Here is a 14,161-nt window from a genome sequence, read left to right on the forward strand (position 1 = left end):
CGAAAAAGCTCGCATGAACAGTCGTTTTTGATACCGAGGTTAGAGATTTTTTTCTTTATTGGATACCGAGGTTAGAGACCGCTATAGTTAGTGTTCCATGTTAACTGCGAATGACAGCGCACACCGGGACAAGGACAGGAAAGCGATGTTGTCATTTTCTGACCTTGTCCCGGTGTGCGTTGTAATTCTGTTTGATACCAACGCTGAAAAAAAAAAAGAAACGCCACTATACAACGCATACGCACGATACAACATACTATACATGACGTCATGCTACTGGGACCGAAATTTCCATTACCAAACCCGGAGTGACGAAAGCAGTTACGTCAAAATCATCGCGGCTCACTCCGGAGCATCCCCGTTAGATTCTACTGCAGTCGGGCAAGATGGCATGACGTCATGAATCGAAGTGCACAAGCCTTGTGCTATCTTGGAGGCGTTGCACTATACCGCTCGCCGGAAGTGACGCATTACCTAGAAGCGCACGGCTCCTCGGTATGGCGTCCGAGATAAAGGCGGCGCCGGCGGCGCGCTGATAAGAATCTCGGAGGCGAGGCGTGCTGGGACTTAGGTCATAGCGACAACCACCAGGTGCACGCGTCGTCTGCTTAAATGCTGTTTGGAGGCGGCTTACAAGACAAATATACAATTACCAGCCCTGCGGCTTTGCTAAGATTGCTTCAGTGGTATACACACTACTCATTTAGGTAACACATTTAACTGAAGTGAAATTTCGTTGCAGGTGGCCTTTAAAGCGCATTCTTATGACATATTCGAATGGTCGCTTTAGAGAGCCCCATAGAGCACTCTCGCCGTGCAGCTTATATTATTAGGGGAGTCGAAATCTAGTGTTAGTGCTCGAAACGGATCCGTCTGGTACATTCAGGGCGCCGCGCTCCAGCTCAGAGCGCCAGGAGGCGCTAGCTGTCACCTTCGAGCTGGGAGCGCGACCGAGATGAGCAAGAATATTCAGATTACGTGGCTACCCGGATTGATCTGGGAGTAGCTAGAGGTTGGGCTGGCGCGCAGACTTTCTCTAACACTCGGCTGGTCGCGAAATCGAGTGCCCGGAACATATTCGTTTGGTCATTCAGAGGCGCCTTACTCCGGAGCAGAGCGCTCCCAACGCACTCTTCAGCTGTCCGAGCGCTGAACAACTCAGCTGAACGACTTCCATCTGCAGAGCGCTGAAAAACTCTCATAGCAATCGGCTCTGGGAGCCGCTGAACGTTCGGCCGGGGAAGGCCTCCTCTGGCTTCAATGTCGATAAGGCTCCGCACCGCTGCAAATTGAGCTGCAGCGCGGTATAGGGATCAATCGAACGTATCATTTCGTACAGTGTGTTTCGTTAAGTGTCGCATATTTGGAAGTTAGAAAAAAAAAGCACAAAATAGCATGGACGAAACGCGGAGGAATGGTAATGTGTATGTATCGGTGGCACCTCAGTTGTGCTTAGGAAAAGTGGATTCGACGTGATCGATTCACTTCATTGATTACATTTGGTGGATGTTCGCTTTCACTGTGTGTATGTGTGACAGCCCCTGGAGTTGCATATTTTGGCTAGATGTTTCCAAGTAATAGGTGCCTGTTGTAAAAAAAAAATTGGCTGAGGTTTAACTCTTCTAAACCTACTTATCACGAGCGAAAGCTCTGTTTGGCTAGGTTTTGCAAAGACTATGCACACGGTGTTTCATTAATGCACGCTTCTGCGCTTGGTAAGCTTCTCTATAACGTGCTAATCTGGCCTCCCTTTGCTCCGGTGTTTCAGCGGCGAACTTTGCCTTTGCTTAAGATTTCGCAGCCTGCCGTCAAGCTATATCTACTGGATGATTGGGGTCAGCCTGTCGCTTGCGCTGAAGCGCACCTACAGACGCGCCAGCCGGCACGCCTTCCATGCCGAGACTGAGCGACCAAGCGCCGGCGAAGCAGCCGTTAAACCCTCGCCTAGTCACGTGGTGCCGCAGCGGCGAGGCTCCGAGCGAGCGCAGCCGCGATGCGATGCCTCTCCGCAGCGGATCACGTGGCATGACGTCACACCTGCCACACTTGCGCTCCGGACGGCTCGCGCTCTGGCGGCTCAAGGTCACTGCGACGCGATGAATGACCTTGCGAGACAGGCGAAGTAGAGCTTTCGCTGTAATAACATCATCTGTCATGTGTCCTCCCTCGTGACTGTTTTTTCGCGTTTTTAACATCCCAGGCGCTTAAGAAAAATACGATGAAAATCGCAAGCCTTGTGTGTAAATCCGTAACTCCGCAACAACAGACGGCGCAATTATACGTGAACTGCTGATATAAGAGCGGTTAGAATGGCTACGGAGAACGCTTCGTCATAGCGAAGTCTTTCACTGCAGTGGCGGGCAGTGTGAACTAATAAAGAAAAGAAAGGCTGCTATAGAGCAGCCGTGGTATATAAGCACGCCGGAGTACCGTTCGCAGTACAAAGTAGGCACCAAAACTAAGCCGGAACCAACGGAGCCTTTTCATCTCATTCCAAGAGGTACATGTTCCGAAGGGTAAAAGACTATATAGCGAAGTTATTTGACGTCTACCGCATGTCTGACCACCATTGTCCTAAGCAAGGAATCACGAAGTGCGTTGGCATACAAGTGCTGGCAGGCAAAGTGAGACCTCACGTTTCTCTGTAGTTCTCCCAGGAATCCGGTCCACGAACCGTTGGCCAGCTTGATCCCCCAATCGGCGTTGTGTAGGATGGTCGTCTTGTGCCTACCGCGAGCACAGTTGAAAAAGATCAGTGAGCACTACTGAGAATTGAGAAAAATACTTATACTGTATATTGATTTGCTGCGTGCAGCACTGCATGACTTTACGCTGGGTTCAAGCAGAACTGGCCAATGAAGGGGGAAAAAAAAGTAAACCACCACATAGTTAACTCATTCCTGCCTTTCTTGCTCCCAGTTTTTATTTATTCATTAATTCGTTCCTTCGCTCGATAACTCACTCGTTCATTTATTCGCTCCTTCCTTCGTTCTCCCTTTTATCAATGTTTTTTTTTTAAATTCAAGTTATACCTTAATGCCGGCAATTTTACAGAGTGAAAAATACAGAGTTCATGACTATCGCAACCAAGGCATATACAACCAAGACATATATACAGTTACCTAAATTGGGGGTAACTACCAAGCGAAGCGACACAAAACAGAACGCATCTGGTGGCAGTTGTCGGCCAGGCGACTCTTCTATTTTACACGCGCACGCACACACGTGCGCACGTGTATGTGTGTGTGCGTGTCTGCGCGTGTGTGTATGTATGTATGTATGTATGTATGTATGTATGTATGTATGTATGTATGTATGTATGTATGTATGTATGTATGTATGTATGTATGTATGTATGTATGTATGTATGTATGTATGTATGTATGTATGTATGTGTGTGTGTGTGTGTGTGTGTGTGGTGTATGTGTATGTATGTATGTATGTATGTATGTATGTATGTATGTATGTATGTATGTATGTATGTATGTATGTATGTGCGTGTGCGTGTGTGCGTGCGTGCGTCTAAGCTCGCATGCACGTAGGCAACATAGACTGTGTTCTGTTTCTTATATGGCATAAAAACGACGCAACAATACGTCGCCTGCGCATGCACTTTGGTCTCTTAGGAGGGTCACAGTGGCAAAATATTAGTTCTTAAATAGGAAATACGCGAATTTTACATATTACTGGTGAAACATGACGTAAAAGCGAAAGGTTGCTGAGGACGCGCTCCTTGAATACGTGCCAACTTCGAATGACGTCACATATCGCGAGAACATTTTAACATTGCAGGGTAACTGAATCAAAATAGGAGGTTATCACGAGGAGTTAAAAAAGTAATAATAGTAAAACAAAAAGAAAACGAAGAAGAAAAAAGTTTACCTTGTTAAACATCTGTGCGCATTTTTCTCTGGCATTGATATTGGGTTATTCTTCCCTATACGAGCTTTTACCGTAGTGCAAAAGCTTACTTTTTAGAAGGACAAACTTGGTTTAAGAGGAAGCTTTAACACGAGGTCAAATTCGATTACGCCTATTAAAATACATGTAAAACGCAGAAACGCTTTCCTGAGACAACAGCCGAACCTACCTGAATGAGATTTGTTGCATTTCAGAGAACAAGTTACATTCTATGGTGACTCTTGGAAGCACAATTTTTATTTATGACCTCAAATTTCTCATGACGTTCTTTTTTTGTTTCAGAAATCACTAAGCTAAAAAAAATGAAGCACGAAGTCTACACATCTGTAACTGTGGACCAAAAACAAATATCGCAGATCTGTAGAGTGCGCCTGTTAGAGCATCTAAAGTGGACACATTTGATAAATGAACTTACAGCTTACGGGAAAAATTACAACGCTTAGGAGGGTGCTGCAAAAGTAATACACTCACAAATTAGGAGTGCATTTCAGAGTGCTGTTATTATGCATCAACCTTGGCCGTTTTAAATGTATTATAAGTGCAGTTACAGAATCATGACATCGTTTTTTATTGCTGAGTACACGGCTGAAAATTGTTACTAGAGTTTCCTTTTTGAAGGCTCTGAAATTTTAAACAATTCTTGTAAAACAATTGGTGGCCTAAAACAGCAGTCTGCTTCCCGCAGTCGATAAATTTTAACCTTCTCTTCGAAATGCCAGAAAGCTAATCAAATTCAGTGCAGTGGCTGCCGAGAAAGACGATTTCTCCGCTCCCGTGTATTTAGATAGGAGACGCCGAACTAAAGCAGCCCGCCTGCATGGTTTTATTTAACGCCACCTATCTGGCAGATTTGTTTGTTTAGTCATGCAGCAGGCCATGAAATTTGGTCCAAGGAGCTGCGGGTTACGAAAGCTGACACCTACTAACAGTGCAAGCTGTGAAATACAGCGGTAAATGCTTAGACATATTAATGAATTCCTTATTGCAAAGAACCGAAGAAGGAAAGCAAAGGCCAGCTGCATTACCAAGAATCGCGGACTAGACTGACTTTTTTTTTTGTATAAGCTGTACATTTTATAACATTTTGTATGTATGTAAAACAAAACAATATGGGCAATAAACTTGAAACCAAAAAGAAATAATTCTTGTTAGTGCTGCAAAATTGCTCGAGGGAGCAATGTGCGTTATCTGCAGCAATTATAGGTCATGCTACAACTAATGGGTTGTGATCTGGTAAGGTTAGTAGATAAAAGGGGTGTACGTTTGAAGGTATACGTATTACTATGTGCAAAAGAGGGGAGTTCAGCCTGCAGGGTTGGCAGGTGGTGTTCAATGATGACGATACGTCCGCAATCTTTCGGTTGCATCCTCGAAGAGGAAAAAAAAGCTCACCGGACTCCAAGTGTCTGCGCGGTGTCCCACAGCAGCTGCAGAAGTCCCGACGCAAACTGTGATGTGGTGAATGCTGCCGTTGGGCAAGAACTGACCGTGAGGCACGTGCTGTTGATCGTAACAACAACGAGCAGGCGTTATTGAAATGGCTGCCATCAAATATAAATCTCAACTGATACCATTGTACAATAAGCAGAATCTTTACAGAGGAGTCCGTCTAAAATCTGGACATGTAAGATAAATGGACATTGCATCATTATAACCGGAATGGACAAAAATGTGTGCAGTATAAAATTTGATCCCTACGCGTTCCACGTGCGTTTCTATGGCTTCCTGCGACAAGGCTGTGTTGACAATGTCCAACGCATCATATACACGTACGTTGTTTTGATACCTCGAAATTTTGTTTTCAGCACGGAAGACTTACCGCATACCTGTAGTAGGGTTTTTGATACGCTGAAGCAAATCTTCAGTTGTGGACAGTACAGCAAACAAAACACTAATTAGTAATTTACTGCACTAATTGGGTTATAACTCAAATAAGATTTTGTTGTTTCTTCTGTACAAATCTACTCTCCATGGCCAGAAATTAAGGTGAACAAGTTGTTATATAGTTATATTTATATAGTTGATACAAACTTATAGATTATTGTTGCGTAGTTATCTCATCTTAAGACCCCTTGTACAATACATACATGGCCTTCAACTTTTTTTTTTCAAAATTCATTCGGAAGTGACTACGCTAAATATTCATTCTGGCTATGAAGTACGGTGCATGTGTAACTGGTTTACTTCATATTCTTGTCATACGCTTTCGAGAATTTTGACACTAAATTGGTCTATAGACCTCTGTGTAGCCCGGATCGTCTCAGACGGCCGAAAGCAACCCCGAGGTGTGTTTCGAAATCACTGAGATTGCGTGAAAACACCGGACGCGGCAGCATCGTGGCAATGTACTACGCGTAGTTCCATCTTTATCTCTGCGTTTAGGCAATGAAATGCAGTTTTTACCACAGCAAACATGAGGAGATGATAGAGATACCACGTACACGGAGACGCAGCTTTCGGCATCTAACGGCGGTATTTAAATTTTAAAAATTGTTTTTCAAGTTCGTCGCGTAACAGTAGACAATAAAAACCACCTCGAAGAGGGTTACGTCCCATAGTTGTGTTCGGGGTCTCAGGAGGATGTGCTATATTTTAACACGAAAGTGTTTTATGCCGGGGTCCACCAAGACTTCACTGACGTATTTCCGTCACGGAAATACGTCGTGACGTATTTCCGTCACGGAAATACGTCATAGAACATAATACAAAGAAAGAAACCAGAAGAAAAAGTTCCACAAACATGCAAAATTTGGAAATCGAACCCACGACCTCTCGGTCCGCGACGATAGATCGCCGAGCGTTTAACCCATTGCGCCACAAACGCATTTGCAGAGAGCTACACAGACGCGCCTTATATATCTAACACTCCTCCGTGTACCCGCGCTCTTGCTCGGGGCGGTGCCGCCGCCTACGAGCAGAAAAGAGAAGTACTGCATTATGACACTAACGCGCACCGACAGTGAACGCTTCGGTGGTCTCAGCACTACGACGCCTCGATGCCAGCATTCGAAGGGACGCTGGCATCAAGAAGCACTACCAACGCCACCTAGGTGGCGTTCACCGTACTCAGCACAGCGGAGCGTGGCCTCCGCAATTAGCTCTGAAAATGTTTCTGAAGTTGATCGCGGAGGCTGCAATTACGACGCGCTGTACGCGCTGATTTGACTCGGTGACGATTTAGTTACGTGCTTTGTCTTGCGCGTTGTATTAGTGTGTCAGTTACGTGCTTCGTCTTTCGCGTTGTGCTAGCGTGTGCAGCGTAGTGCAGCTTCCATATGCACGACGGTTGCTCATGGTCATCGACGTTGGTAGTCGTGATGGAGGAGACGTGCCACCAGGCGTCAGCGTGGGTGCATCAACGCCTAAGGGCGCTTTAGCCACAAAACACCAATAGACATTATATATCAATGTGCAATAAACATTACACTACTTCTGTGAAGACACGTTTCACTTTCGTGTTCTATACCGATTCCTATATAAGAGGGATCAACCACATTTTTCCTTGATGTGGAACTATGTTTGGGCATTACGGGGTTAAAATAAACTTTTGTCTCTAAATAGTCGCGTATACCTGTCGTGGTAGCTCGCTGGCTATGGCTTTGCGCTGCTGAGCTCGAGGTCGCGGGTTCGGTGCCCAGCAGCGGTGGCCGCACTTCGATGGGGACCAAAAGATAAAACGCGCGTGTGCTTAGATTTAGGTGCGCGTTAAAGAACCCCGTGTTGGTCAGAATTAATGCGGAGAGTGCCCCAACACGGCGCGCCTCATAATCGGATCGTGGTTCTGGCCCGTAAGAGCGCAAAATTTATTTAAATGGTCGTATTTTTAGTGGCTCAGGTGATTGCGGTTCATCGCAGCGCACGTTACACATATTGAGCTACAATTGGAGCTGACTTTAGTTTTCACATTCGCCCACTCACACACACAAAAAAAAAAAAGAAAAGAAGAGAATAGAAGAACAAAAACATATCTTACGACGGATACACTATAGTCGGGTACAACTTTAGAAGGCAGCGGCATTTGCCCCCTAAAAGGCGGATGCATACGAGCCTCCACCAATAGGCGCGCACTATAGACTTGCATCTTGAGCCGGACGGCCGGTGTTCCCGCCGACGGAGAACATGGCACCCCGCGCTTCAAGCTGGGGCGAATCGCGTCAGCGGGACTATTTTTTTAGTCGTGGAGGCAATCGGCTGCTGCGCTTCGGTCATCTGGGCGGGGCCTCTCCTGTCTTCTTAAGTTGTATCCGACTATAGTGCCATTCATGCAATCTTTTACGGTTAACTGAGCATGCCAAATATAGTCTATAATGAGCAACCAGCTATATAATGATAGTTGACGTAACATACAGACTGCTTACATAAACGATGATCAATAAACATGGAACTAATAATTGCACGGAGATCTTTTTTTGAAGTTTGCCTGGCAGGGACCTCGCAGAGTTTCCAGTGACCTGCGAGAATTTCTCGATAAACTTAGCTAGACGTAAAAAGCAAACCAGCGGAGTGCTTCTATCGCCCACTTTCGTGGCGGAACTGGTGATGGCTTCTGGAGACCATTCTTGCTGTAATGAGATGTCTTTAAGGTACGCATACGGAGTGCAGTCAAATGTTTCTCGTGTTCGACCACATCAAATGACCCAATCATCAAAGACACCCACAGCGGCAAGACTCATCAGCGTGTCTAAAAGTTCAGAGAGGCCACATGTTTCGCTACAGCCGCAACGAAAACCAAAAAATGGTATAAAAATTAATAAGACAAACTTCAACGCTTACGTTCAAGGTGGTTATGCGCAACACGGGCTCGGAGATATTCGACATGCTTACACTCCTCCAGAAAAAAAAAAAAAAAGACAGAAAGAAAGAAACCGCACAGGTCGATGGTATAGCGCAGGCGTAATTCCTGGATTTCTATACACAGTTGTCCTTGGGGTAGTTGCACTTAGGTTATGACGAACTGATTGAGTCAAGCATAAACTACGACTTAAGCACACTGCTCCGTTAGCCTGTAATACCAGCCGGTGAGGCCGTCAGCGCCTTAAAGAGACATGCGCTCCTCGCTTCCTGATTGGTCGGAACTGCGAACGTCATCACGCGCATTGCTCACTCGTGACTGACGAGAGTAACGGGGCCATTTTTCATATCTCACTGTTTCGTGGAGGCGGGAGAGTCGAACATTATTTAGGAACTGCTGACAAATTTTGGGCTGCAGTGCTGAGTCGTCAGTCATTGAGGCAAGCATTAGGGAAATGAACGCGCAAGCACCAGCAGATTAATCGCTTCTGTAAAGGCCTGCCCAACTGTAATGACTGTAATACCCTCGATTGCGAGGGCCTTTAGGGGTATTTTGTATAAATAAAATATAAATATAAACTATATGTTACGCAAGTCTGAGTGAACGCGCTGCATATACTGAGATTGAAAAAAAAAAAAGAAAACAAATCATTGCGCCGGGGTCGATTCACGTGTCAGATCAAGTAAACCCGGACACTGATTTTAACACTGTATAAACTATTCTCAGTCTAATTAACAAGTCTTTTCCGCAGCTTTACTGACGGTAGACGAGCTTAAAGTTTGTAAAGAAAGGGATTGCCTGCGCGTTCAAGGTACGCCAATATGACATGGGAAGCATAATTTGTGTTCAAGGCTGTCGATTAGTGCTGCATTAATTAAAGACGAAAGAAAATTTCCACCAGGCGCATTCTTCCGAACAAAGAAACTACTTATACATAGCAGCTGTCAGGTAAATTGGTTCGAAGCCGCACATATTTCTGCAGACCATGCACTCCCTGAAATCCTGATAGATGTTTCTTCTCATATTGGAACTTGTATTGGATACATATTGAATACTGGATATTGGATTCACGCCTACAGCGTGAATCCTGGAGCTTCGATCCCGTACCCTTCGCTCAACCATGCCAGAAGACGCATCCCAGCAAGTGCCACCTACCCAGCACCTCCACCACTTGTAAAGGCGTTTATTAGGCACCAGCCTTTTGGACCGACCGTTAGTTCAAGGCCCGAGATCTCAGCACGAGCGGCGTTTCTCGAGGAGAGCGCAGGAGGGATCGACCCACTAGAAAAGGGCTGGAGAGCATGACCCACAATGGCGTTCGTATCCTTCGCTACAAGTGTGGTAAATAAATAAATAAATAAATAAATAAATAAATAAATAAATAAATAAATAAATAAATAAATAAATAAATAAATGTCTGGCGTCGAATACGCGCGCGAGTGAGGTACAGCGATAACGACCCGCGTTTCGAGTGCACCTTTATATTGGGATTCTAGAAACGCAACTCTTTGAAGTGCTTCTCTTGTTGAAGTGGTTTCATATGTTGAAGTGGTTTCATATAGTTTCATAGAAACCACTTGCCACGGCGACTCTGTACGTGGCTGTGGCGTTCTGCTGCCGAGCATGAGGTCGTAGGTTCGATGCCCCAGCTGATGCGCGGCCGCATTGCGGAATGAAACAACGCTCGTGGTTTTCAGATTAGGAGTTTGTTGGAATTAATCATCCGGACCGCGCCACTGTATGCGGTGTCTCTCATAGACCCGTGTGTTGCATAGGTACCGTCACACCCCCGTAATGTAATTTTTTTCGCTAGATTTTCACGCACGAATCTGTATATCACTTGCACCCACCACGAGCGTGAGCTCGCACCTGCCCCCCCCCCCCCCCCCTCCCCCCGCTACTTTCCACCACTCCCATATACCAGACAAAATCGCACATGTGCGCGAACAGAGACAAACGAGTGTTCTTATTAGTTGACATCGACCGCATTAGAGGCGGCCTAACTGCATCTTCCCGAGGCTATACATTGTTCGTAATGGTCGCGCTATGCAATTCCATTGTTCGTATAATGGTCGCGCTATGCAAAGAAGCGCGCGCTCTATCGACGTCCACCGCTCAATGCGCGAGCTAGCTGCGTCTCTTAGAGAAGAAATGCCGAACTCAGTCGTGTGCCGCAAAATGCAGCAGCCGCCGAGTATATTCAATCGCGAGTCATTTAATTCCGATTCATCGACGTGCATTTTCCCTTCCCATTGCATATCCAGTAGCCTCGGGATTCTGAAGCCACATCATTCATCCTACAAACACCACTGCAGAGCGGTGACCACGCGCGGACACAGGCGCCTCATAAATGTTAACAATCCCTTCCGTTGTTGCTAACGGGTTTGCGCACTGTACCCATTGTTTAAGGTCGCCACGCACTCGCAGTTGTTGATCCATTGACATATAGGCAGCCGACTACTGCAATGATGCACTTATACCGGAGCTCTCAACTGCATACAGCGCCCTCGCGTGCTGTGAGGCCTATATAAAAAGTGACAGCCCCTTAAGTACCTTACTTAAGTCACTTAAGTACCTCACGTGATTTGAATGCGAAATCATTCTGACGTGTAACGGTGTCATGGCGTGACGTCATACATGAGTACTTAGGAATCAATTTCACTTCAATTATCACGTGACCATGATGCGTGACGTCATACATTGTCACGTGTCCTTCACAACTCTACCTTAATCCACCTTAATCTACCTTGCTCTAAGACTTGTAACCATCTTAATCTACCTTAACTCACTTAAATTTAATCCACCTTGCTCAAATTTGTACCAACCATAATCCACCTTATTCCACTTTACTTCACCTTAATTCATTTTACTCCACCTTAAGTCACCTTACTCTAACTTGTGCTAACATTAATTCACTGTAATTCACCTTATTCACGTTATTACACTTTAATTCACATTAATTCATTTTAATTGCCCTTGATTACTACTAATTCAGGTTGTTATGCCATTTACTATATACTGTATTACTGATGATGATTTTTGTTACCACTTGTTGCCTACAACGCCGGATTTCCTGCCTCATCATCATCAGCCTATATTTACGAGCGCGTATGTCCACTGCAGGACGACAGTCCCTTCCTACGACCTCCAATTACCCCCGTCTTAATTGCGCTAGCTGATTCCAACTTGCGCCCGCAAATTTCCCAACTTCATCACCTCACCTAGTTTTCTGCCCTCCTCCACTGCGCTTCCCTTCTCTTGGCGCCCATTCTGTGACTCTAATGGTCCACCGGTTATCCATCCTACGCATTACATGGCCTGCCCAGTTCCATTTCTTTCTCTGGTCAGCTGGAATACCGGCTATCTCCGTTTTCTCTCTGATCCACACCGCTCTCTTCCTGTCTCTTAACGTTAGCCCTAACACTTTTTTTAGTTCCATCACTCTCTGTGAGGTCCTTAACTTGTTCTCGAGCTTCTTTGTTAACCTCCAAGTTTCTGTCCCATATGCTAGCACCGGTAGAATGCAACGATTGTACACTTTTCTTTTCAACGACAGTGGTAAGCTCCCAGTCAGGATTTGGCAATGCCTGTCGTATGCACTCCAACCCAATTTTATTCTTCTGTAAATTTCCTTCTGGTGATCAGGAAATTTACAGAAGAATAAAACTGGGTTGGAGTGCCTCATGGGGCATGTAATGCTTTCGTATCAATAAGTGAATGCATAGGCATCTTTGACAGAAAGTTCACAGCAGACAAGCTTCAGCGATTTACGCGGCAGGGCTGTCCAGAAGTCCTACCAGTTGTTTGTATTTCACCTCGCCCTTTTATTTCTTCTCTCTTCACTTAACCAACAGGCGGCGCTAACAGTTTGTGGAAGCTCAAACAATGATACGGCGGTAGGCGCCACTGTCATCAATGTATGTCCCATAACATGTCTTGATGCTTGTTCGCTTGCAGTGGCGTAGCCAGGGGGTTGCACACCGATCACGTGCCCCCCTCCCCGAAGGATTTTGTGCCCAAAAAAGGAGTTTTGTTTTTCCATTGAAGAATGGCGTAAAGAGGCTAGACAGAGGCTATAAGCTGGCTGAAGTAGGATAATAATGCTATTCGCATTAAGACTCGAGTACCAAATTTGTAACTAAGTAATAACAATACCACAATTCTGTAAGCTGCGCCTTGTAAGCTCCACCAGTCCACAGAGCAAATTTTGGTATATAGGCTAGAAGTTGTTACGTGTCCTCTAAGTAGTGTTCTACCGCAACCATTTTTTCAAATTAGTTCAATAATAGCAGAGATAGAAATATTTGAAGTGGCGCGAACCTATGATTTCGCGAGTGTCGCCGCCAGCATAGACACTCTCTCCACTTGCCCCGTTCTAGCCTCCACAAGCGAAATTCCTTCCCTGCTTTCTCCCATACCGGAACCGGAGGATCGCGTGGCGAATACTTGATCGGCCCATGCATCCTTCTGTGTTTTTTTTTGTTTTGTGCTCTTTCTCTCTCTCTCTCGCGCGCGCGTTTTTGCTTAGTGGCGCACTTCCGGTGACGGTCTCGCGCGCGAGCTGTTGCGTTTGTCGAGCTTCTCGCAGCGGACCAATTTGCGCGTTCTACAGGAGAACACCTGATCAGTGCCACAATCACCAGTAATGAGGCAGGCGTGAGATGATGAAAGAGCATAATCGTGGCGCTGGAACACTGTAGAAATTGCGACGAGATAGTTTTGTTCTCTGCGGGCGCGACTGCACGACGTGGGAACAAGCAGACGAAACGAAACTACCTCTCTCTTGCTACGGTACGAAGTAAAACAAAAACACGTAGACATTCGGTTTCCTTGTTTTATTATTAAATGCGAAGCATTTATTGCCGGCGGCTCTGTCCATCCCTCCTGCGGCGTCCCACACCCCCACAGCGCATGCGCGTCCCTTCCCCTCTTTCTCCTCTCCCACGCTCCCCCTTTCTCTCCTCTAGGAATCCTGTACGGAGCGACGCCCGCGTGCCACACCCCCACAGCGCATGCGCGTCCCCTCCCCCTTTCTCTCCTCTAGGAATCCTCTACGGAGCGGCGCCCGCATGCCACACCCCCACAGCGCATGCGCGTCCCCTCCCCCTTTCTCTCCTCTCCTACGCTCCCCCTTTCTCTCTAGGAATGCGGAGCGGCGCGCACGACAGGTGGTGCGACAGCTGCATACTCCGCTGGGGGCGCCACGGTAGTTCCGCGGTATGAAAATGACGGAGCGCGCTCGCCTCATTGTCGCTCCTGTGCAGCGCCGCGATGAGCGCTCGGGCCGCTGCCGCGAAACCATCTCCCGCTCAAGCTAACCATCTCCCCGCTGCTTCGCATCCACACATGGTCCCCTTTAGCGGGAGATGGAGTAATTTTTTTCTCTGAACTTTAATTTTTCTATTGAAGCAATAGGTTTAACAAATACCTGATGTTGCTTTGAATTCT

The sequence above is a fragment of the Dermacentor silvarum genome, chromosome 10 (genome assembly GCF_013339745.2).
Source record: "Dermacentor silvarum isolate Dsil-2018 chromosome 10, BIME_Dsil_1.4, whole genome shotgun sequence".
NCBI classification, from domain to species: domain Eukaryota; kingdom Metazoa; phylum Arthropoda; class Arachnida; order Ixodida; family Ixodidae; genus Dermacentor; species Dermacentor silvarum.